Here is a 25,080-nt window from a genome sequence, read left to right on the forward strand (position 1 = left end):
AAAATCCTTAATAAATAGAAAAAATAACTTTTTTCAAAGTTTCAAAGCATTTTCCTACACTATACTGCAAATATTTCAGAATAAAATATGTGTTTTAACAAAAAAATGTTATCAGGCTTTTATTATTATGTTAAGAGTTGAGTTAAATACTTGTTTCCTGCCTCTGAAATATCTCCAGATATAGACATTAAAACAGTAAGAGGCTAGTATTACATCAATACACTGTCACAGGATTGTTTTGACAGTCCATGTCACTTCCACAGTCACGGTCGGTCTTGGGCATCAATGTTTCGCTTCAACTTTACTATGTGTTTTGACTCATGTGGAAACTTACTGTCAGATCACCAAAGTGTCACCAGGACGTCCAAAGTGGAGTAGACAGGGAACAGTAGGCCACTTCTGAGTGGGAAGAGAGAAATAAATTATGTTTAATTTCTTCTCCGAAACCCATGAGTCACATTTAATTTGACTGTAGAACACATTGTTGTTGTAATTGGGTCATTTATTGTTGAGGATGCAAGACAAAGATGTAATTCTTGTAGAGACAAAATATAGTGGTGGAAGGTGGTCTAAACTGTAAACCAATTCAACGTCACTTGAGCTATAGCAAAATCATAATGAATAAGTAATGAATCAACTCACAGCTCAGAGTCAGCAATAATTCACCAGCAGTGAGGTTCTGCAGTTAAACACAAAAAGGAGGAGTCCAGGAAAAGTCCAAGGAGGGTGAGGGATGGAGAGAAGAAGAAAAAAAGACATTCTCAGTTACATTTTAAAAGGCAACCTCATTGCTTATTTGAATTAAAAGTTATTTCAGGTGGACTCTGTATGTCCTTATTTATAATCGCTGTCTCATTCAAAAGTCATTATTTTATTCATTATAAATGTCTCAAGTTATTACTTCATGTATTAACCATCTCATTCCAAAGTGATGTTTTTCTAGGAAGATAATTGTATATTGCAGTGTGAAACTGAGCTGTGTGGTAATACTAACTGTGTTTCTAACAAGACTAAACTGTTTCCCTGATCGCTGTCATTGCTTCTGAAGGATTTAAGATGTGCAAATCTATAGCACTATGGTACACAGCATTCAAGATGTTGCTATTAATTGATGAAGTTAAATTCTCTGATTCCGGCTGCAATATGCAATATTTTCTGCTTTGCTTCTCTATGAGAAGCTTTGCTTCTCTATGAGAGTAAACCAAATCTCTCTGATTTGTGGGCAAAACACAAGGACATAATCCTGGGAGACTTTTGCATGACGTTTTCACAATTATCTAATATGTTAAAGGCCAAACAACTGTTCAACAAATAAGATAAACAACGAAATAAATCTACAATTGAAAAAAGCATCCAGATGCTAAACAGTTTCTAACCACAGAGAAGATGATCAATGTTCTGTTGTCTAGGAGAGGAAGCAATGAGACAAACATGTAGTAAGTTTAACGCCTTCCAAAAAAAGTAATTAGAGAAGTAATTACTGCAGTTAAATATTGCTGATATAACATGAGAACCCAGATTAAAGTCAATCTCAGTCATACATAAAATAAATATGTATACAATAAATAAAAATAAATGAATAAAAACATAAAAAACACAGACATGCCTTAGACAAGCACCCACAGTATTTATGACATAAATGAGCTTGTTCTTACTCAAGTCAATGGTTTGCCTCAGCTAGCGCCTAGCAGGCTACTAGAGCTAATTATGCTGATGTTGGTTTATTTATTTGCATTTTAACATTTCTCAGCTTGATTTAAGTTAGTTGAGTTAATGAAAACAATGATTTGGTTTTAGAGGTTTCATAAATGCATTGAAATTGGTTGGTTGCTCATTTATAATTTCGACATGAATGGAAGTGCGGAATATTCTGGACGAAATATACGACTAGTTACGGATGGCTAACTAGTAACTTAGCTATCTAAGTAGTGAGGTAAAACACAAAGTAATTTGGCCGTCATAATTAATTTGTTAATTGGAATTACTAAACCCAGCATTAACAGCGTTTCAAAAATGCATTGAAATTGGCTAACGTTGGCTAACCGTACAGAAATCTAACAGGGATTGAGTTCCTCATAATAATCACACTAAGACTAAGACATAACTGACAAATGTGTTAGCTAGCTAGCGACCTAATTAGCTGATTCATCCCTTTATAACCGTTACAACACACTTTTATAGAGAAAAGGGGAAGTCCGTATTAGCTGCTATGCTAGTGTTAGTCACGGGTTCGTGCTTATGCCATACAGGGGGGATTTTCAACTTTTCTCTTCAGAAACATTATAATGCCGTTTCTAAATGCTAAAACCTAATCTAAACCATTCAAATAATGAGCCATGAGCAGAGGTGCTCAATGCTACTTACCAGAGAAGACTTCAGGACAAATTAGCGAGCTGCGATGTTGCGTTCAGGGGCACTCAGAAATGATGCTTTCAAAGATATAAACATGAACCCCGTTCTACGCGTACATAAAACTTAAAGAGCATTCTTATCATCATCTAGATTAGCGATTCCCAAAGTGTGGGCAGCGAAGGTACTGCAGGTGGGCCGCGAGAGGTCATTTACAATAAATAAATAAAAAGTTTTTAATTTTCAATTTTGAAAAGTTTAAAATTAATATAAAAATATGTATGATGCGGCACATTAGTTATGTGAAACATTAATTGATGAAGCATAAACAATTTAAACGAACAGATTGGTTAATCGGTTGATCTATACTGGTTGTACACGGCGCTCAAGGCGCTCTGCCAAACATGCCAAAGCTCGGTTTACGACGGCGAGATGCTGAGCGGCGCTCAAGCGCGTGAGATATGGAGCTTGTTTCAGGGCGCGTCGGAGAAACAAAGCTTTCGTTCTTGCCGAGCACTTAATGAGATTAAAGAGCGAGATACGGTGCCCTTTTCTTTACAGTAGCTGAACCATCTTGACGGGGAAATAAGTTATTCTAAAAGCAGCCGAAGATTTAAGGCGTCGATGGCGAGGGAGGCGGCGGGAGCGGACGCACCTCGCAGTATCGATTGGACCCTGAAAGCACCGTCTCTAAGAACAGCATTAGGTTGGGTAATCAACGGCCCATTGGGAGGTAGCAGCAAAGTTGTGGAAATGGCCACCGTGACTGCAAACAGGATCTCCTTGGCCGACCTGCAAGAACTTCTGGTGAGTCAATACAACACAGACTTCAATGAGAAGGCCTATGAAGAAAAAAGGGAAATGTCAGTGAATGACAAGAAATTTCTGAACACCCAGTGAGCTCAAGACGTAATTTCAACGTTGAAATATGGTTGAAATTGGGTTGAAATGAGGTCTGAACGTCTAAGACCTCATTTCAAAGTCTTTTCAACCGTCTAAAAATGGGATGAAACATCAACGTGCCAGAAAACCTCAATTTGTTGATACATCCCAGTGAGCATTTTTTGGTTGAAAAGACGTTTAAAAGACGTCTATGCCCGACGTTGCAAAATGGTTTAAAAGTGAAAGTTGTTTCAACGTCTATTCGTAGACGTTGAAAAGACGTCTATGTTTAGACCACATTTCAACGTGATTTTTTAATACGGTAATATTCCGTCTTCTCTTGTGTGCTATATTATTATTTTAGAGGTTTAAAAAGAAACTACGTCCACATTTGTAAGTTTACCACCGATATTATAAATCACGTTGAAAACGCGACGCGAACGTCTTTTCAACGTCTATTCGTAGACGTTGAAACAACTTTCACTTTTAAACCATTTTGCAACGTCTTTTCAACGTCGGGCCATAGACGTCTTTTAAACGTCTTTTCAACGTTGAAATGCTCGCTGGTTGAAATGTGGTCTAAACGTAAACGTCTTTTCAACGTCTATGAATAGACGTTGAAACAACTTTTCAACGTCGGGCCATAGACGTCTTTTAAACGTTGTTTCAACGGATAAATTGCTCGCTGGAAACTTACAAGTTACATACTTAGTCACAGTTGTCATGTTAACATCCCTTAACAAGGGCAAACACATTATTTTATTGATTTGTATTTATTATAAATATAACACTATACATATAACAACACTTTTGCTAATTAAAAACAATACAGAAATAAAATATATTTTTCAGGAAAATAAATTATGGAATTAAAAGTGCAGAAACAACATTTCTGTGTTCAACAATTCTGTGTTTGTAGACCATTTTTCTGAATCATTGGAACTTCATAATAGATTCTGTAACAAGATGTGCCTCACTTGAGTTGGGATAGTATACCTGAAATCAGCTGCATCTCCCTCATCCTCACTTGAGGATTCTTTGTGTAAAGGGAGTCAGAGTGCACGGAGCAGATTCCTCTGGTCAACGTGTTTATTCAATTCAAATCATTTTATTTTGTTCAGCTGTGCAATCTGTAAACATGCAACACCCTATCCCCTAAACCCCAAAATGTAAAAAACCTTCAACCTGGAGAAACCTGAGGAGAAAACAGCAGGGAAGAAGGTGTGAACAACTTAAAAGATGTACAGTACATCCGATTCCTAGAAAATATTCAAATATTGTGGATTATTAAACCAGGACCAGTGCAGGGACAACCATCATCAGACGTAACCTCCATCAGATACAACCACCACCCGCAGAAACCTGTGAGGTGGGAAAGCACAAAGACTTCAAGGAAAAGGCAAAGTTGGTCATTTGGGTTTATGATGACAGTAATAAACTAGTAATAATAACAGCAGCAGGTGTGTTAGAACCCTAATTTATAGATTGTTTACTTATTACATTATCAACAAGATAACAATTCATCTGCAACTTATGGTATTTCTGGAGTAACATTTCCAGGTATATTACACAGTATCATGCTTTAAGCAGCAGTAACTTACAATGTGTTGGCCCTCTTGTTTACAGAGCACAACTTGTTGAATTCAGCCCTTCACCCTTGCAATCTGTATTTAGCCCCCATTGCTTTAAAAACGTATTTTCAATGTGAAATGCAATAATATTTATGGGTACAGCAACAATCTAACGCATTAGTAACACCTAACACACGAAAAATATTCTGGGATGTTTACTTTTGGTCCAGGTCATCATGCTCCAAGCTAGCATGCTAACTAGCAAACTACCTGCGCTAACGCTAACTAGCTTAACAAAAAGGGCCGTCTTTCCCGTATCGGGTGGGCAGCAGAAGTAAAACACCCGGTTATAGTTCCAGGTGTGCTTCATTCAAACACTCCCGTACTTACAGAGCAGTGGAGCCGGTAGTCGTGGTTCTATCAGCACGTTCATGTCGCTCTGCTGCCGTAACTTCGCCTCGTGCTGCGTTCGCTCGGAGCTCTGCAGGCGTCTAAGAACTCGCGCATGCGCGTTACAGATGTGAGCGGAGTTACGTGTTTACAAGTAATGTTTGAACCTGCCTGTTTTGTCACAAACGTTAAATCAATGCTATGTTTTATTTTGAAAACAGGAAATGTGATGTAATTTGTCAGGTGACAGGAACCAGGAAGTCAATGAAGAATATGGCTCAGAACTGCTGTTTGTATTGGTAGCTTTTCAATCCAGTTGAGTCTGCATGCATCCTATACCTTTTTGATAGCATCGTTGGTACGTATTGATTTGTTTTATTGTTCATTATCATCTCAGGTGATTATTTTTGTGACAATGTTTAGTTTGGATATTTTTGTGCACATGGCCTATTGAGTCATTCGGGTTGGTAACTGCACTGCTATGGTTGTCATTAAAGTCCATATGACTTAATAAACAACAAAGTAAATAAGCATAAATATATAAAGTAGCGGTCGAAGAAAATGCACTTCATTTGTATTTATTATGTCTTTTGTGTGTTTTAGTTTTACTCTTTCTCATGTCAATAAACCTGTGGACAACGGACCATTGTCTTCAGAGTCGTGATGTCAGAAAAGAGTTCGTCTAACTGCCAAGGTGTATCGGAGCGCATATACCGAGGGCGGCATAGTAAAACAACGCTTTCTACCGGGCAAGACAACGCAGCCAACTGACAGATGCTACTAACAACGTCATCACACGCAACCAGTGGATGACCATCACAGCGGTGTCTAAACAGAGGTACGTCAACAGACAACGCCATGTCCGAGAAAGCAACTTCATTAAAGACGCGGTCCCGCGCTACATGTTCTGCTACATACTCAAGTGTATCATCGACGGGGTCTGCTGCTGCAAAAGCGAGAGCGAGAGCAGAGGCAGCAAAGGCACGCGTAGGACATCGCTAAAGAGGAAATGAGCCTGAAGATAGAAAAAGCTAAGCTGGAAGCCTCAATAGAAATGCTCAAATACAAGAAAGAGACAGCTGCAGCTGTAGCTGAGGCCGAAGTCCTTGAAGCTGCGGTAGAGGCAAATAGTGAAAGACAAAGTTTGATGTCAAACTTGGAATCTGCACAACGCACAGAACAATATGTGATTGACCAAGCTGAATCACTAAACACAGACGCTCAGCTGCTTGATGATGGTGTTGTCGCAAAAAGAGAGCCAAGCCAAAACTACGAAACTCCAACTTCATCTATCAAACCTGAAGCAGACTCATTCCATCCGGCTCAAGCCAATATATTTTCCCATCATACACAAAGCCACAATGCAGCTTCTCAACCAACTCGCCTCACCTCACAGCAGCCTTACATCTACGAAGATGAGAAGGTCCACATGACACACAATGTTCGGTTTGACAACCGCAATGCTACTCCTGAGCAAGGTCTTAGACGTCAAAACGACAAAAGTCATCCCGCTCTTAAATCCTACCCCACATCTTCAAACAACAATAATGAAAACTCCAACATTAGCGACTTTGTAAGATACTTTGCTCGTCGTGAGCTTGTGGCAACAGGCCTGCTTCAATTCAACGACAGACCTCAGAACTACAGAGCCTGGAAACGTTCTTTCCAGAACGCAACCAGAGGGTTGGACCTGACACCAAGTGAGGAAATGGATCTCCTGTTTAAATGGCTCGGCAAAGAGTCATCAGAACATGTCGAGCACATAAGAGCAATACACATCAACCATCCAGCGGCAGGCTTGGCCATGATATGGGACAGACTAGAACAATCTTATGGTTCTGCGGAAGTAATAGAAGATGCTCTGTTCAAACGTATTGACGCCTTCCCAAAATTAACAAATCGAGATTATTCCAAACTAACAAAGTTGAGTGATCTTTTAAAGGAACTAGAGTCAGCCAAAGATGAAGGAGACCTGCCCGGTCTCTCTTTCCTCGATACAGCAAGAGGCGTTAACCCTATTGTACAGAAGCTCCCCTTTGGTCTGCAGGAAAAGTGGGCGTCAGTTGGGGCATCCTACAAGCAGCAATATCACGTGTCATATCCTCCCTTTGCCTGCTTTGTAAAATTTGTTAGCCATGAAGCTAGTGTCAAAAATGACCCAAGTTTCAACTTTTTCTCTTACTCAGACATGTCTCTTAGGACAGAAAAAACAACTTGGAAGCCAAACAGACAACGTGAAGTCTCTGTTCACAAAACAGAGATATTTCCAAAAGATACCTCTGGTCCTAGGGAACCCCCAACACAATTCGCTGACTGTGAACAACTGTGTCCAATCCACAAAAAACCTCACCCCATACGCAAATGCCGTGCATTCAGAGAAAAGCCCATTGCAGACCGGAAGACATTCTTAAAAGAGAATAATATCTGTTTCAAATGCTGCGCTTCATCATCACATATTGCAAGGAACTGCACATTTAATGTTCGATGTTATGAATGTAAAAGTGAAAAACACCACACAGCGCTTCACCCTGGACCTGCACCTTGGGTTGAAGACACAAACTCGGTTCCAGAGCATGGCGGGGAGGAGGATAGCTTTCCACAACCCCATGTCGCCACCAAATGTACAGATGTCTGTGGCGGAGACATGCCGGGCCGATCCTGTTCTAAAGTATCCCTCGTGAAAGTGTATCCAACCGGCCACGCTGACAAAGCAGTGAAAATGTACGTGATCCTGGACGAACAGAGCAACAGATCACTAGTTCGTTCACAGTTCTTCGAAATCTTCAATGACCAAAGTCCAAGTGCTCCTTACTCATTGAAAACATGTGCTGGAGTAAAGAAAGCGACAGGAAGAAGGGCCAGTGGCTACATTGTGGAATCTTTGGATAAGACCGTCAGCATTCCACTACCCAGCCTCATAGAATGTGATGACATTCCAAATAACAGAGATGAGATTCCAACTCCAAATGCAGCCTTTCATCACACACACTTAAAGTCAGTTGCACACCTCATCCCAGAGATCGACCCACAGGCCCAAATTATGCTTCTCTTAGGTCGGGATATTCTCAGGGTTCATAAGGTCCGCAAACAGGTCAATGGCTCACACAACCTGCCCTATGCTCAAAAGTTGGATCTGGGATGGGTCATCGTGGGCAGTGTGTGTTTAGGTCGCGTTCATAAGCCACTAACAGTCAGCGCCTTCTACACTAACACCACAGAACGGGGACGCCCCACTCTCTTTGACCCATGTCCTAACGTGTTCCGGGTAAAGGAAAGTTACAGTGACACCCAGACCACAAACCACCTCCAACCACATTTTGTGGAGATACCAAACTGTGATGTTGACAGCCTAGGACATAACATATTCAAGCAGGCCAAAGACGACAACAACATTGCTCCATCTATCCAGGACATCTCCTTTATGGAAATAATGAAAGATGGACTAACAAAAGATGCAAACAACAGTTGGGTAGCTCCATTACCCTTTAAATGCCCACGTCAAAGGCTCCCCAACAACAGGCCACAGGCAGTGAACCGTCTCAAGTTGCTAAGGCGCCAGTTTGAAAAGAGGCCTGAAATGAGAGACCACTTTCTCATTTTCATGGACAAGATGTTCAAGAATGGTCACGCTGAGCTGGCCCCTCCTCCCGGTGTGGGTGGAGAACAGTGGTACCTGCCAATATTTGGGGTGTACCATCCAAGAAAACCAAACCAAATCCGAGTAGTCTTCGATTCCAGCGCCCAGTACAACGGTGTGTCACTCAACGACGTGCTGTTGACTGGGCCTGATCTGAACAACACACTGCTCGGTGTACTGTTGCGCTTTAGAAAGGAAGCAATCGCTTTTACAACGGACATAGAGCAGATGTTCTATTGTTTTTCAGTGAGGGAAGACGATAGGAACTTCCTACGTTTTCTATGGTTCCAAGATAACGACCCCTCCAAAGACATTGTGGAGTATCGAATGACGGTCCACGTCTTTGGAAATAGTCCTTCACCCGCAGTAGCGATTCATGGATTGCACCAGTCTGTTCAGGTCAGTGAACTCCACATTGACGCTGACGTCCAACGTTTTGTGATGCGCGACTTCTATGTAGACGATGGGTTAAAGTCCCTACCCACAGTCGAAGCTGCAGTCAACTTGCTGAAAAAAACACAGGATATTCTCTCCAAATCCAACCTAAGACTACACAAGATTGCAGCAAACAACAAGGAGGTCATGGAGGCCTTTCCGGCTGAAGATCGTGCAAAAGACCTTAAAGACCTTGACCTCAGTGCAGATGCGCTGCCGATGCAGCGTAGTCTAGGTATCAATTGGGACCTCGAGACCGACTGCTTCCAATTCAGCGTCTCCGATGAGAAGAGACCATACACTCGACGGGGTGTCTTGTCAACAATCAACAGCCTCTACGATCCTCTAGGGTTTGTAGCGCCAGTCACAATACAAGGCAAGGCTATTCTGAGAGAGCTAACAACTGAGAAAGGTGACTGGGACTCGCCTTTGCCTCGAGAAGTGGAGGAATCATGGACATCGTGGAGAACATCCTTAACAGAACTGTCCCAGCTGTCTATTCCCAGAGCCTACACTACAACTTCCCCCGCAACAGCTGTCAGAAGGGAATTGTGCGTATTTTCTGACGCATCCACCAAAGCTATTGCCGCTGTGGCATACCTAAAAGTAACTGACTCTGCTGGAAATAACCATGTCGGATTTGTAATGGGCAAAGCCAAGCTGGCCCCCCGTCCTGAGCAAACAATTCCGAGACTGGAACTTTGCGCAGCAGTGCTTGGAGTGGAGTTAGCAGACCTAATCTCGACAGAATTAGACCTTCAGCTCGATGCTACAACCTTCCACTCAGACAGCAAGGTGGTCCTTGGCTACATTTCTAATGAAACTAGGCGCTTTTATGTGTATGTAAGTAACCGGGTATTGCGTATCCGAAGATCCTCTCGCCCAGATCAATGGCGCTATGTGTCAACAGAACAGAACCCCGCAGACCACGCTACACGTGCTGTCACTGCAGGCCGTTTGAATGACACAAACTGGCTGAGCGGGCCCAAATCTCTGTACACACCGGAGACCAGTACCTCAGAGAGCACCCATGAACTTGTGGACCCGAGTGCAGACTCAGACATTCGCCCTCTGGTATCCACTTTGAGCACTACGACAACATCCAACCAGCTCGGTTCTCAGCGATTCGCAAGGTTCTCATCCTGGAAGTCGCTAACTCGGGCCATTATTCGCCTCATACACATAGCTCGCCTTTTCAACAGCACCTTGAAGAACAGCCTTTGTAAAGGCTGGCATCACTGCAAAACAGGATTCAATTTTGAGGAATCTAATCAAGCATCGCACATCATCATTCGAGCAGTACAGGAGGAAGCCTACAGTCAAGAGATCAAATGTGTCCAAAAACATGAGCAGATTCCTAAAAGTAGTCCTCTCAAAAATCTGGATCCTTTCATTGATGCACTCGGCCTTCTGAGAGTCGGAGGCCGCCTCCACAATGCAAACCTTGTTCAGAGCGAGAAGACCCCAGTGATCATTCCTGGCAAGCATCAGGTTGCAACCTTACTCATCAAGCATCACCACGAACAAATCTATCACCAAGGTCGTCTGTTTACGGAGGGGGCCGTCCGTACAGCTGGCTTTTGGATAGTTGGTGGTAAAAGAAAGGTGAGCAACATCATCCACCAGTGTATAACCTGCAGAAGGCTTAGAGCCCCACTTACAATCCAGAAGATGGCCAGTCTTCCAGCGGACCGTCTCTCAACAGAACCTCCCTTTACGAATGTTGGGCTTGATGTGTTCGGCCCTTGGAGTGTCTCTTCACGTAGAACAAGAGGAGGCCACTCACACAGTAAACGATGGGCCGTAATCTTCACGTGCATGAGTGTACGAGCGGTTCATATTGAAGTCATAGAATCCCTTGACACATCCAGCTTCGTCAACACGCTAAGGCGCTTTCTTGCTGTGCGCGGCCCTGTCAAACACATCCGCTCAGACCGTGGCACCAACTTTGTAGGCGCCTGCCGGGAGTTGAAAATACCCTCAAACATTGACAACACAACTGTGAAGACTTACCTGTTAGGTCAAGGTTGCTCGTGGACCTTTAACCCTCCGCACGCCTCCCATTTTGGCGGTTCGTGGGAAAGAATGATTGGTCTTGCAAGGAGAATCCTGGACGCCATGTTCCTTCAGCTGAAGGACAAACTTACCCACGAGGTGCTGGTGACTTTCATGGCAGAAGTTACAGCCATTATAAATGGCAGACCTCTTGTTCCTGTGACAACCGACTCTGAGGATCCATTTATACTCACTCCAGCTGCCCTTCTCACGCAAAAGGTGAATGTCTTGACTGCCCCTACCGGAGAGTTTGGAGTTTCAGACCTCTACAAGCGCCAGTGGCGACAGGTCCAGCACCTGTCTAACACCTTCTGGGACAGATGGCGAAAGCAATATCTCCCGACACTACAGGCACGTAAGAAGTGGCATTCCGCTCATCCAAACATCAGCCCAGGAAGTGTTGTTATCCTCAAGGATAGTCAAGCACCAAGAAATGAATGGCCTCTTGGACTGGTAACACAGGCGTTCCCCAGCGAGGACGGGAAGGTACGAAAGGTCGAGATTAAGGTCGCACGAACAGGAGTGACTAAACTCTTTCTCAGGCCTGTTTCTGAGATAGTGCTTCTTTTCCCCCCAGAGCCCTAGTGGAGTGAACTGTCTAGGATTTATTGGGTGGCGTGTATTCACGCCAAGCGGGGAGTGTTTTGTCACAAACGTTAAATCAATGCTATGTTTTATTTTGAAAACAGGAAATGTGATGTAATTTGTCAGGTGACAGGAACCAGGAAGTCAATGAAGAATATGGCTCAGAACTGCTGTTTGTATTGGTAGCTTTTCAATCCAGTTGAGTCTGCATGCATCCTATACCTTTTTGATAGCATCGTTGGTACGTATTGATTTGTTTTATTGTTCATTATCATCTCAGGTGATTATTTTTGTGACAATGTTTAGTTTGGATATTTTTGTGCACATGGCCTATTGAGTCATTCGGGTTGGTAACTGCACTGCTATGGTTGTCATTAAAGTCCATATGACTTAATAAACAACAAAGTAAATAAGCATAAATATATAAAGTAGCGGTCGAAGAAAATGCACTTCATTTGTATTTATTATGTCTTTTGTGTGTTTTAGTTTTACTCTTTCTCATGTCAATAAACCTGTGGACAACGGACCATTGTCTTCAGAGTCGTGATGTCAGAAAAGAGTTCGTCTAACTGCCAAGGTGTATCGGAGCGCATATACCGAGGGCGGCATACTGCCCGCATTATTATGCCTTAAACGCATCTTATTAACAGCACGCAGTCCGTAGTTTCATAATTATGACGTTTTAAGTGAAATATTAAATACGTTGAAATTACGTCTTCGCGTAGACCAAATTTCGCCGACCAGTTCATTAATTATTATGAAAATCTTAACGTTAATATCGTCTATCTTTCAACCTTACGTTACATCATGACACATTTGTCAACAAATTGACGTTTTCTGGCACGTTGATGTTTCATCCCATTTTTAGCCGGTTGAAAAGACGTTGAAATGAGGTCTTAGACGTTCAGACCTCATTTCAACCCGATTTCAACCATATTTCAACGTTGAAATTACGTATTGTGCTCACTGGGTTCTTTCACCGTCTATTCATAGACGTTGAAAAGACGTTTACGTTTAGACCACATTTCAACCAGCGAGCATTTCAACGTTGAAAAGACGTTTAACGTCTATGGCCCGACGTTGAAAACACGTTGCAAAATGGTTTAAAAGTGAAAGTCTTTTCAACGTCTATTCGTAGACGTTTAAAGACGTTCGCGTATAGACCCGTTTTCAACGTGATTTATAATATCGGTGGTAAACTTACAAATGTGAACGTAGTTTCTTTTTAAACCTCTAAAATAATGATATAGCACACAAGAGAGGACGAAATATTACCGTATTAAAAAATCACGTTGAAATGTGGTCTAAACATAGACGTCTTTTCAACGTCTACGAATAGACGTTAAAACAACTTTCACTTTTAAACCATTTTGCAACGTCTTTTCAACGTTGGGCATAGACGTCTTTTAAACGTCTTTTCAACCAAAAAATGCTCACTGGGCATGGTCAATGATTCTATAAAAGTGAAAGAAGGTCACTACTGCATTGACTTACCTTTCAAAGCGGATAATATCACAATGCCTAACAACCGCGTTCTTGCAGAACAGCGTCTGTTGAATCTGAAAAGGAAGTTCTGAAATATCAAAGAGGGAGGAGTATACAGAGTTCCTCAGTGATGCCATTCACAAGGGGTATGCTGAAGTGGTTCCTTCCGCACAACTTGATAGGACTGATGGAAGAGTTTGGTATATCACGCTGATTGGAGTGCTGACACGTTTCCGAGAAGAACCAGTAACTCTGATGGCAGACATACAGGCCATGTTCCACCAAGTCAAGGTGACTGAAAGTGACACAGACTTCCTGCGCTTCCTATGGTGGCCACAAGGAAATGCGGATGATGCTTCAGTGGAATATCGCATGACTGTTCATTTGTTTGGTGCGGTCTCTTCACAAAGCATAGCCAACTTTTCTCTCAGAAAGACGGCACAGGACAATGCAGGCAACTTTCCCCCTGAGGTAACAAACACAATCATAGAGCACTTTTATGTCGATGATTGTTTGAAATCGATTCCCACAGAACTAGAAGCAATGGAACTAATCTCTAACCTCTCTGAAGCAGTGTTAATTTTGGCAGCTATTTTTGATTTAGTCTTAGTCTTTAGACGAACAATTAAAATAATGAATAATGAATAATTAAAATAAAAAAAATAGTTTTAGTCACGTTTAGTCATTTTAATCCTTTTTAGTTTTAGTCTAGTTTTCGTCAACGAAAACTAATTACATTTTAGTCTAGTTTTAGTCGACGAAAACTAGACTAAAATGTAATTAGTTTTAGTCACATTTAATAGCCATATTAAACTCATTTTCTTCCCTTCTCAGGCCCAGGGACCCCCTGTGTTGTGTCTACAGCTGCACAATAGTCTAGCTTCCAGTACTTGGTTGTCCATTAGATGTCCCTCTTAGGACAGGTCTATAACAGGGGTCGGCAAACTTTTTGACTCGCGGGCCACAATGGGTTGTAAAATGTGACGGAGGAGCCGGGCCAAGAACAAATGGTTTAAGTGTTTGTGTGAGCTAATATAAATGACATGTGAAAAATCATTACATGAAAGGATTTGGATTTTAACAAATAGCAAAGCATTTATTTGCAAGGCAATTTAGCAAATTGGCAAAGGTGTAACAATTTCATGAGGACCAGGGATCTAAACGCAACACTTTGTTGTCTTTGTCTGTTTACTTGCAATGCTTTTGACGTGGACACCGGAAACTTCATGGTCCTTTATTGTTTCCATTGTCCCAACAAAAGAGACCCCTTAACGTCCTACAATCGTTGCAATACATTATTTTCTTGGCTTTAGAACCTGCAATGAGTGTATCATGTTAGACGCGTTTGTAACGGAGCGTCTCATCCAGCGAGGAAACGCTGCCTGCCGTCGCCAGAGAACAGAGCAGAAAGGTCCGACAGTCTGTTAAACGGGTCTTCATGTTTCTGTGAAGCAGCTCGGCTTCAGTCTGCTAACAGTCAGCTAAACAGAGACAGCTGAGCTAAACTAACGAAGCCACGTTCAAACTGACCGAAGCGTAAAATAGTCGTCGCGGTCCGTAGTCGGTGCACAAGAACCACCGCTGCGAGCGCACGTTCTGGGCTCGTGGATGACGTCATAATGACGCGTTAATATCTGCCGTACTTTGTCTGTTGTCTGTTAGGAAAAAGTATCGTGACTTCGTCAACCACCATCATGTTCGTCTCGTCTCGTTAACAAAAGTGAGAATAGATTTAGTCATATTTTTTATTTTTTAAGATCGTTTTCATCACTTCTTAGTCTCGTCTTAGTCATGGAAAAAATGTTCAGTAACGAAAATTTTTCATCATAGTTTTCGTCGACGAAATTAACACTGCACTGAAGTCTGTCGTAGAGGAGGCTTCCATTTATCAAAGTGGATAAGCAACAGTAGAGTTGTCCTTGGTGCTGTTTCACAACAAGACAGAGCTAAAGAGATAAAAGACTTGGACTTGAGCAAAGATCAATTGCCTATAGAACGAGCCTTAGGACTTCAATGGTGTGTCCAAAGTGACTCCTTCAAGTTGAACATCACCATCAGTGAGCGTACACTTACCAGGAGGGGCATCCTATCAATGTTAAGCTCTATGTATGATCCATTGGGCTTTCTGTCTCCACTTACCTTGTCAGCTAAACTGTTGTTGCAGGAAGTGTGCCGACAGGACTTTGGATGGGATATGACTATTCCCAACTCACTTTCTGACCAGTGGACCAAATGGACCGGCAGTCTCTCACAACTCACAGACTTTGAGGTACCACACTCAGTGCTGTAGTGGTAAAATTAGAGGTGGGTAAACTCTGAATTTTGTGATCATACAGACCTCGACGCGATGTGAAGCAACGCAACACAAAGCGTCGCGACTCTGTAAGGCTGTCCTCGCTATCTCCTTTTTACAGTAGTGCCCGGAGGGCCTCCTTATCCTCCACGTCAGGTCCTGCCTTGCAGGGGCGTGTTCTGGGGTTTATGGCTCCTCTGTGCTTCACCAGCCAGGACGTCACATAATGTGATGGATGGAACTTTGTGAGTGGCGGGCCATTCAGGTTAATAAACATCAAGGACGACACTGTGGCAATGTGCAGACTGCATCATGGGGGCACACTATGACATTCATTAAGGCAAGGCAAGGCAATTTTATTTGTATAGCGCTTTTCATACACAAGGCAGACTCAAAGTGCTTCACATCATAACATTTCATACAATAAAGTGAAATAAAATGCAGGAATTAAAAGACAATTAAAAACAGCAAATAAAATTATAAATTGAAATCTTATTTAAATTGTTTAATTAAAGGCAGAGGTTAAAAGTGCAATGTAGGTCAAATTTAGCAGAAGGCGAAGCTGAACATAAACATTTTCAGTCTTGTTTTAAACGTGGTCAGAGTTGGGGCAAGTCTTAAATCTTCGGGAAGTTTATTCCAGCTGTTTGTTGCGTAGTAACTAAATGATGCTTTCCCATGATTTGTATTTACTCTGGGAATCACTAACAGATTGGTGTCAGAAGATCTTAGTGATCTTGAACGCTTATGTAGTGGAAGCATATCAGTGATATACTTCGGCCCTAAACCATGTAGTGATTTATATGTGAGCAGTAGGATTTTGAAGTTAATTCTCTGACATACTGGGAGCCAATGTAAGGATTTAAGAATTGGTATAATGTGCTTACATCTTTTGGTCTTTGTTAGAACTCTAGCAGCAGCGTTCTGAACAAGCTGGAGCTGCCTGACAGTTTTTTTTGGAAGACCTGCAAGGAGACCATTACAATAGTCTAGCCTACTAGTGTTTCTAAGTCTTGAGCTGACATGAGCCCTCTAAGTCAGCTAGATTTTTGAGGTGGTAGTAGGCCGATTTTGTTACTGATTTGATGTGACTCTCCAAGTGTAAATCTGAATCCATAATAACCCCCAGATTTCTGGCTTTATTTGATGTTTTCAGGGACAGAGAGTAAAGGTGTTGGGTTACTTTAAACCTTTCTTTTTTAGCACCAAATACAATGATCTCAGTTTTGTCTTCATTTAGTTGTAGGAAATTTTGACACATCCAGTCTTTGATTTTCTCAATGCACTGGCACAGAAGATCTAAGGGGCGATAGTCGTTTGGTGATAGCGCTACATAGATTTGGGTGTCATCAGCGTAGCAATGGTGGTCAATTTTATTTTTTTGCATGATTTGTCCTAGTGGGAGCATGTAGATGTTGAATAAAGTCGGCCCTAAGATCGAACCTTGGGGGACTCCACACCTTACGTCGGTTGTTTCTGATACGAAGTCACCAATGGAAACAAAATAGTTCCTGTCTTGTAGATATGACCTGAACCAGCTTAAGACTGTGCCTGAGAGCCCCACCCAGTTTTCCAACCTGTCCAAAAGTATTGAGTGGTCGGCAGAGGTGTCAAAAGTATTCACATTCATTACTCAAGTAGAAGCACAGATACTAGGGTTTAAAAAGACTCCTATAGAAGTTGAAGTATCGACTCAAGCTTTTTACTTAAGTAAAAGTATAAAAGTACTGGTTTCAAAACTACTTAAAGTATAAAAGTAAAAGTAATGTAAGAAATTCCATTAAGGACAAACTCTTAATGTGTAACCTCGCTCACACAACACATCAGTCCGTTACAATGTGATCAGAAGGTGCCTGCAGATCACGTGACCTGCCGTTGGGATGGTGGAAACAACAACAACAACAACAAATGTATCTGACTTAAACAGATAAAACCACAACCCATTTTCCAGTGACACGAGTCACACACATGCGTTGTTCGCATTGATGAGGTAGACTGCAGTGTCTCCCCCAGGTTCACTACGTCATGGGGGGGTCGCACCCCTGTTTATAATGATGGGAAACACTGAACTGGCAGCGGTCGGTTATCAAAACATTGGCCAAATAACCAGTATGTTCAGGCTTCATGAGCAAATACAGAATCCCTTTGTGTTCCTTTCCAAAGCCGCATTAAGACACACATCACTTTATTTAATACGCTGCTTGCAAGTTGCTGTGTTGTGCCAGACTCTCAATAAAACATTTAGGACAAACACACGGTCATAAAGATACTCATTTAACGTTACATGGAATCTGCGTGAGGAAGAGGAGGAGGGTCCATGTCGCTAAAAGCCAACTTTCCACCGACCACTTTTCCCACCCGGTGTCGCTCCAATCTGCCGGCGCATCGCAGAGAAAACCAATCGGGTGTCTGGATGCTAAATGTTTATACTTCTCATCCAACCACAATCAAATGCACTCTGTCCGATGGCGCCATTTATCTGGATGGGTTTTTGTGTTTGTGAACGACGACAAGCCGAAAGTAATGAGGCTGTTTTTAAAATGTAAGGAGTAGAAAGTACAGATATTTGCGTGAAAATGTAAAGAGTAGAAGTAAAAAGTCGTCTGAAAAATAAATACTCCAGTAATGTATAGATACCCAAAATTTCTACTTAAGTCCAGTAACGAAGTATTTGTACTTCGTTACTTGACATCTCTGGTGGTCGACAGTATCAAATGCAGCACTGAGGTCTAATAGCATTAATATTGAAGTTTTGCCAGAGTCTGTGTTAAGACGGATGTCATTTACAACTTTAATAAGGGCCGTCTCGGTGCTATGAAGAGGTGGAAATCCTGACTGGAAATTGTCGTGGCAGCCAGTTGAAGCCAGGAAGTGATTAAGTTGTTGTAGGACAACTTTCTCAATTATTTTGCTTATGAAAGGTAGATTTGAAATTGATCTGTAGTTGTTGATAATAGAGGCATCTAGGCTCCGCTTTTTTAGGAGAGGTTTAATAACTGCAGTTTTGAAAGCTTTTGGGAAATGGCCTGTCTGAATAGAGTTATTAACTATTTGCAATACGTCTATTGCTAGGCAGTCAAAAACATTCTTAAAGAAGTTGGTAGGTAGAGCATAAAGACAGCAGGTGGATGGTTTTAAATTTGTCACCGTTTCCACTAGAGTTTGAGAGTCTATGGCATTAAAGCTTGTCATAATTGCTGTGTTACTTTTGCCTAAATAGGATGGTGATCCAACATTTTTGTTTGAGATATTAATGGCGCATCTGATGCCTTCAATTTTATCAGTATAAAAGAACGCAAACTCATTGCATTTCTGTGTGGAATGGAGTTCAGGTGGTATTTGTGTTGGGGGGTTGGTCAGTCTGTCAACAGTTTCAAATAGGGTTTTTGCCTTATAAGTGTTGTTATTAATGATGTTGGAGAAATATGTTTCCCTAGCACTTTTTAAGTCTAAATTGTAGGCCCGGAGGCGCCTTTATAGATGTCATGGTGAACATGAAGTTTTGTATTGCGCCAGATTCGTTCAGCCTTCCTGCACTCTCTTCTCTGGGCTGTTACAACAGCAGCTTTTCTCCTGGGTGCCTTTTGCTTACTAGAACTGGTTTTAACCGTAACAGGTGCAATGTCATCTATAACATTCAAAATTTTGGAATTAAAGTTGTTTACAAGATTATCAGCATGATATGGGATTAGAGGTGGTAACAAGGAGATGACATTTTTAAAGAGTACATTAGTATGTTCATTGATGTACCGTTTTTTGACAGTGTTTGATTTTGATTGTGTGTCAGGAATGAAAGAAATATTAAAGAAAACACAGAAGTGGTCAGACAATGAGGGATCAGTCACAAAAACATCCGAAACAATGAGACATTTTGTGATAATCAGGTCCAGGGTGTGTCCCTTACAATGAGTAGCCTCTTTCACATGTTGAGACAGTTCAAATGTGTCTAAAATAGTCAAAAGTTCTTTTGCACCCTTGTCATTCAAATCGTCAGTATGAAAATTAAAGTCACCAGTTATAACTAGACAGTCAAAGTCGGTAGAGATGCTAGACAATAATTAAGTAAAATCATCGAAAAAATGTGCCGAAAAATATTTAGGTGGCCTGTAAATAATTAACAGGAGAACTCTGGGAGAACCTTTCAATACAACACAAAGATATTCGAATGATGGAAAATCACTAAGTGACATCTGTTTCCCCTGAAATAATTTTTTAATTATAGCAGCAACCCCTCCACCTCTTTTTCCAGATCTACATACATTAATAAAGTTATAGTTGGGGGGTGCTGCCTCAATCAGAATGCTTGCACTGTTATTTTGTTCTAGCCATGTTTCAGTTAAAAACATAAAATCAAGTTTAGAAGTGGTAATAAAATCATTGACTAAAAACGATTTGTTATTAAGAGACCTAACATTAAGCAGAGCCGTCCTTGATGGTGTTATTCACAGGCTTTGGGGTTGACTTTGAGCTGGAGAGAATAGGAATGAGATTTGTTAAATTAGCAGTGTGTCTAAGTTTAGCAATGTTCACTCTCTTGGTGGTCACAACAGGAATGCAGAAGGTGCCATGTTTTGACGTAGGCGACCTTGGGTCCAGCTGATAATGCGGTCTACTGCTGAACCCTTTTCTATCTCAGTAATATTCAGGGCTGCTGTCAGGAGGAGGAGGGGGTGGGCCTAAGGGGGGGAGTGAGGATTTGTGGAGGTGGAGGTGGAGCACGTCTTCGTAGAGGTGGGGGGGGCAGATCGGCGTAAGATGGCGTCACCGCTGAGACGAGCTGGTGCAGGTGGACGCTGGGGGGGAGGGCGCTGAGGTCGATCTAAGGGAGTAAAAATAGGAGTAGGGCGGGGGGGTAAGTGGGGGTAACTCTTGGAACTCCAAGGGGGAGGAGGGGGGAGAAGGGTTTACTGAAGGGAGGGAGAAAAAGGGAGACGTGGACCTGGATGGGGGCTCTGGGGGGGTGGGAGAGGGATCCTCACACGTAATGGAAGGAGGGTTAGAGGGGGATGGCAATGGCGGTCCTCCTTCGATGTTTCTGATAAGCTGTGTTTTCTCTTCCTTCTTTGTGGGCTCCTCTTCTTGTCTCGTGTCCTTGGCAGTGGGGACAGATGGATGACGCATGATGTAAAACATGTTGGTAATGAAAAGCTTTGCTCCCATCTTATTCAGGCAAAGTCCATTTGTCTTAAAAAGATGCCTGCGGTCCCAGAAAAAGCTAAAATTGTTGATAGAATGCATTGAACAAACTGCACATGCAGTTAAGAGCCATTTGTTGAGCCAAAACAATACTGAATCTCTCAGCTCCTCTCCCGGTCGGGGGCAGAGGACCACTGATAAACACCTCAGCATTCACAGAGCTGACTGTTTCTAGGAGATTATCGAAGTGCTCTTTCAACTTTTCTGATTGTTGTTTTTCAATGTCATTAGAGCCAATGTACAGAATTAGATTTTTCACAGTTGGGTGTTCAGCCACAATTTCCAAAATTCTTTCTTACTAGTCAGACATCATATCCTTCGGAAAGCAGAGTACTTTGGTGTCGTTACTACTTTTCATATCTTTTACAGAAAAATCACCCACAATCAGATTTTCAGGCCCTGTCGTTAGCTTTCTCTGTGGCTTTAAGTTAGCAGGTCTTACCCTGCTGCGTGGTGGTGGAGGGTTATCCAGAAATTTAGAGGGGGATCCATGGTCCTGCAACAGTGGAGCAAACCTGTTTTGTAGTTTTACACCTGTTTGCTGGAGAGGTTTCTTGGTAGTTCCCCTCTTCTCAGTTGTCCGCTGCTTTGTTCTACGAAGCACGGCGGTTGAGGAGGCGTTATGCCTGGATGGTAATGCAGGCCAGTCGGCCAGATCACAGATATCGGGCCGCTGGGTCCTGCCAGTTATCCGTTCTCCCTTGTCTGGTCTTCTCTTTGGCTTTGTACCAAGTGTGGTCCAGGGAGGATTATCGCTGGTAGATTTATTACCCTGTACAGAGTCCTCCAGTTTTTTCATAGTTCCATTTTTGCTAGTTAGCTGGGTTCTAGCATGCTCTTGTCCACTGTTTCGAGTCATTGCTAGAGTGGTGTTGTTCCCACATGGTCCATTAACTTCTACATTTACTTCTAACCGATTAACTTTTGTTTCCAGCAGTAAAATCTTCTGTACGAGTTTGTGGTAATCTTCCGTAGAGAAGGGAGGCATCTTCTGCTAATTACCTATAGCACTGTAGCACAGGCTCAGGCTTATCTTGTTTGGTAGGCCTCCTCGCGTAGCGTTGAGGAAGTCATAAAAATATTGAAAAATGCCTGTTTTATCTAAAAGAAAATATAATCCCACTGGTTTTGTAAGTATCCAGGAGCTCCTGCTCTTTGTTTTGTTAAGCGATTGCCGTTGCCAGAGGTGAAAGTGGACAAAATGAAGCTGCTCCTCGGTGCGACTGGTAGGAAGGTAGGAGGAGAAGAAGTCAAGCTAAATTCCCTCTCACACTCAGCAGTGCTAACTGGAATAAGATGGTGTATATTCATGAGTGGTGCATGTAATGTAATGTAATGGTGCAAGGTTTTCTGGAATGATGATGATGATGATGAGTTATCCTTGAAGTCCCTGAAGCCTTCAAGAATTTTTCTGTCATCAAGTCTGAACCTTTGGGGAAGTTGTTTCACATTGGATTCCCCATACGGTTCCTGTAGGGGAACAGGCCAGTTTGCTGGATGAAGAATTTTGAAGTGGTCCAGCAATTCACTGTACTGGGCTTTGTTTTCAGCTGACACACTCTGTTGTCTAGATGAACCTGTAGTGAACAATCTGTCCTCCAGGTTCTCAATGAGTGAGTGAAGGAACTTTGATGAGTTTATCTGCCTTGCCTTTGGGGTGCTACTTTGGTGAATTCCATTAAACTCATGTTTTTCTGCAGCTTGAAGGGCCTCCTGCCTTCTGTCACCTGGACAGTTAATCATTGAGGGAACAATGCGAATTGTTCGTCTCATTAATGTGTCTGCTCTTGTGAGGGTCATTCCTCTTACTTGCAAGTTTAGAGAGAGGTGGGAGATCTCCTCTAATGTGTCATACATTAGGGCTAAATCACATAGGAATTCCTCCTGCTCCATTTTGGTCATAAGACCCCTGTACATGGCCTTGTCATTTTCATCTCTTGTGACGTCCAATGAAGCAGCACTGAAGTGGTGATACAGGGCGTTGTAGAAATTCTATACAACTTTCACAGTTCTGAAACTGCTGGCAGCCCATCTGACATCAAGGACCCTCTCAATATTTTGCAGATTGACTTCAAGTTGTTGTGCATGCTCAGCCAGTTCCAGGCAGTTTTTTGGTGACCTGTGATACAGTGTATACAGTTTGTCTAGAAAAGACTTGAAATGATTGACATTATTAGTGTGCTTGACTGTGTCTCCAACAGCCGATTCCAGCCTATGGTTTAGGCAGTGCCACACAATGAGATGTGGATACAGGAGTTGTAGACGTGCAGCTACCCCTGACTTCCTGTCCAGCATGGCACTTGCTCCATCACTGGCAAACGCAATGAAATTCTCTTTGATGAAATCTTCATCCATTCCCCAAGTCTGGAGGCACTGTAGTAATCTCTTAGTTATATTCTCAGCCGACTGGCTTTCCATCTCCACCAAATCAAGAAAGATTACTGTGGGTACTTCACTTATAATGGATCTTAAATAAACAACGAGGGCTGTTTTATTGCTTAGAGTTGTGGATTCATCAATTAAAACACTAAACCTTTGGTCTTCAGTTACTATGTGGTTCAGAATTTTCTTTCTCATTTCATCAGTTGTGTGGTCAATTATATTTTTTGCAGTATATCTGGAATGAAGAGTGATACCCATGTCAAGGCCATTTTCTTGCTGGAGCACCACAAGTTCGTGGTAATCTGTGAATGGCCTGTTCTTCTTTGCCATGAAGTATGCTGTTCGAAACAGTGAGGCTTTTTTTCTTTTGCAAGGAAACAGCTATTGTGTGTTTTGTGTTCACTATGTCTTCGGCTGCCTTGTGGCTCTGATGTTGCGTGTTTGTAAATTTGGCTTCTCAAGCATGATAGCTGATATTTGTGATCACCATTGTGACTGTATGTGACTTTAATTGCTGGCCATTCATTGGAGAGACACATTCCTGTTTCTTTAAACACTCCTAGGCCTTTCACTTTTTTGCAAATTTTGCATCCAAGAAATTCACCATTGACAATAAGCCATGGATTAGCTTTTTTAAACTGTGTGTGTTGTTTTTCTGTCCAGATATGTGGGTGGCATCTGCTCTCTATTTCTCCTCTCACTGTGTCTTCAGTCTCAGATTCTTCTTCCTCTGTATCTCCCTCTACTTCAGATTCTAATTCAGATTCTCCACTCTCCATCTCTCCTGCCCCTGTTTCTTCTCTTACTCCTCTCTTACTACCTGTTTCTTCATCTCCTCCCTCTATTTCATCTTTCTCTGTTTCTTCATTCTCTGTTGGTCTTCTTTCATTTCCTCCCCTTTCCTCTTCTCCACTCTTTGGTTCTCCACTGTCATGATTTTGTTCTCTCATCAGCCGATCTCCTCTGTATTCGACTTGGTGTTTCTCCTCTCCCTGTGCTCTCTGCATCATTGCCTGTCCTATCACTGCCTGAAAAAATATGTTGAATTCAAGAGTTGTGGGGCTGAGAACACCAGTTAAGCAGCCTGTCAATTACACTGACAAAATAAGTTAAAGGAACACTCATGTACTACCTATGTCATCATAAATAGCCTATACAGCATGCTTTTTTTTCACATTGAGAGCTGACTTGTTTTCAAATAATCTATGTTTACAGTGTATTTCGCTTACAGGCTACTCTACACCTTTCATGACTTCAGATAATTGATTAAGCATATAGGGCTATTCAGTGAAGCAACAGCTTTGCTCCCCGCTCACGTTTTCTATGCGAGAACAGGACATGCGGTTATCATGAAAGTAAAAAACGAAGATATTTGACCTTGACCGCGAAAATGGAGGATTCTATAGCTAAACTAAAACATTTCACTTAGCATTTCTCTTAGCTATGTTTAACTGGCTTGCACATAATCTGTTTACACTTTTTCAATGAATTAGCCTAATCTGCAGCAATATGCGTGACGATAATTACTGATTTTATTAGGCCTATTTAGATGGGACTGGGAAGGCTGGCTTGTTACCTGCATCATCGTATTTGAAAGCACGTTATTAATTGCGTTTGTCCCTTTCTTAAAGCGATGTTGTGCGAACCAAAACAAAGTTTATATACGTGAATTGATCTTCTTCAGTCTTACTTTGTACTTGAGGCCTTTTGCGGGCATCTGTGGGAGTGGGAGCACTCAATGGTCTCTTCAAATATCGCCTGATATCCATTGCTAATTACCGGCGGTAATCCATTCCGAACAGGTAGGCAGGCAGGCTAAT

General features: G+C 42.1%; 2 long non-coding RNA genes across 2 annotated transcripts; one reads left to right on the forward strand and one right to left on the reverse strand.

The window, feature by feature from the left end:
- Window positions 1–3,988: 3,988 nt before the first annotated feature.
- On the reverse strand, window positions 3,989–5,360 carry LOC144391047 (uncharacterized). The gene is made up of 2 exons (XR_013454911.1): window positions 5,193–5,360; window positions 3,989–4,593 (listed from the first exon to the last, which is right to left on the reverse strand). It is a non-coding gene; the product is annotated as an uncharacterized LOC144391047 (long non-coding RNA).
- Window positions 5,361–5,369: 9 nt separating this feature from the next.
- On the forward strand, window positions 5,370–12,430 carry LOC120826895 (uncharacterized). Its single transcript, XR_013454910.1, has 2 exons — window positions 5,370–5,550; window positions 5,796–12,430. It is a non-coding gene; the product is annotated as an uncharacterized LOC120826895 (long non-coding RNA).
- Window positions 12,431–25,080: the final 12,650 nt, after the last annotated feature.

Source organism: Gasterosteus aculeatus, chromosome Y (genome assembly GCF_964276395.1).
Source record: "Gasterosteus aculeatus chromosome Y, fGasAcu3.hap1.1, whole genome shotgun sequence".
Taxonomy (NCBI): Eukaryota; Metazoa; Chordata; class Actinopteri; order Perciformes; family Gasterosteidae; genus Gasterosteus; species Gasterosteus aculeatus.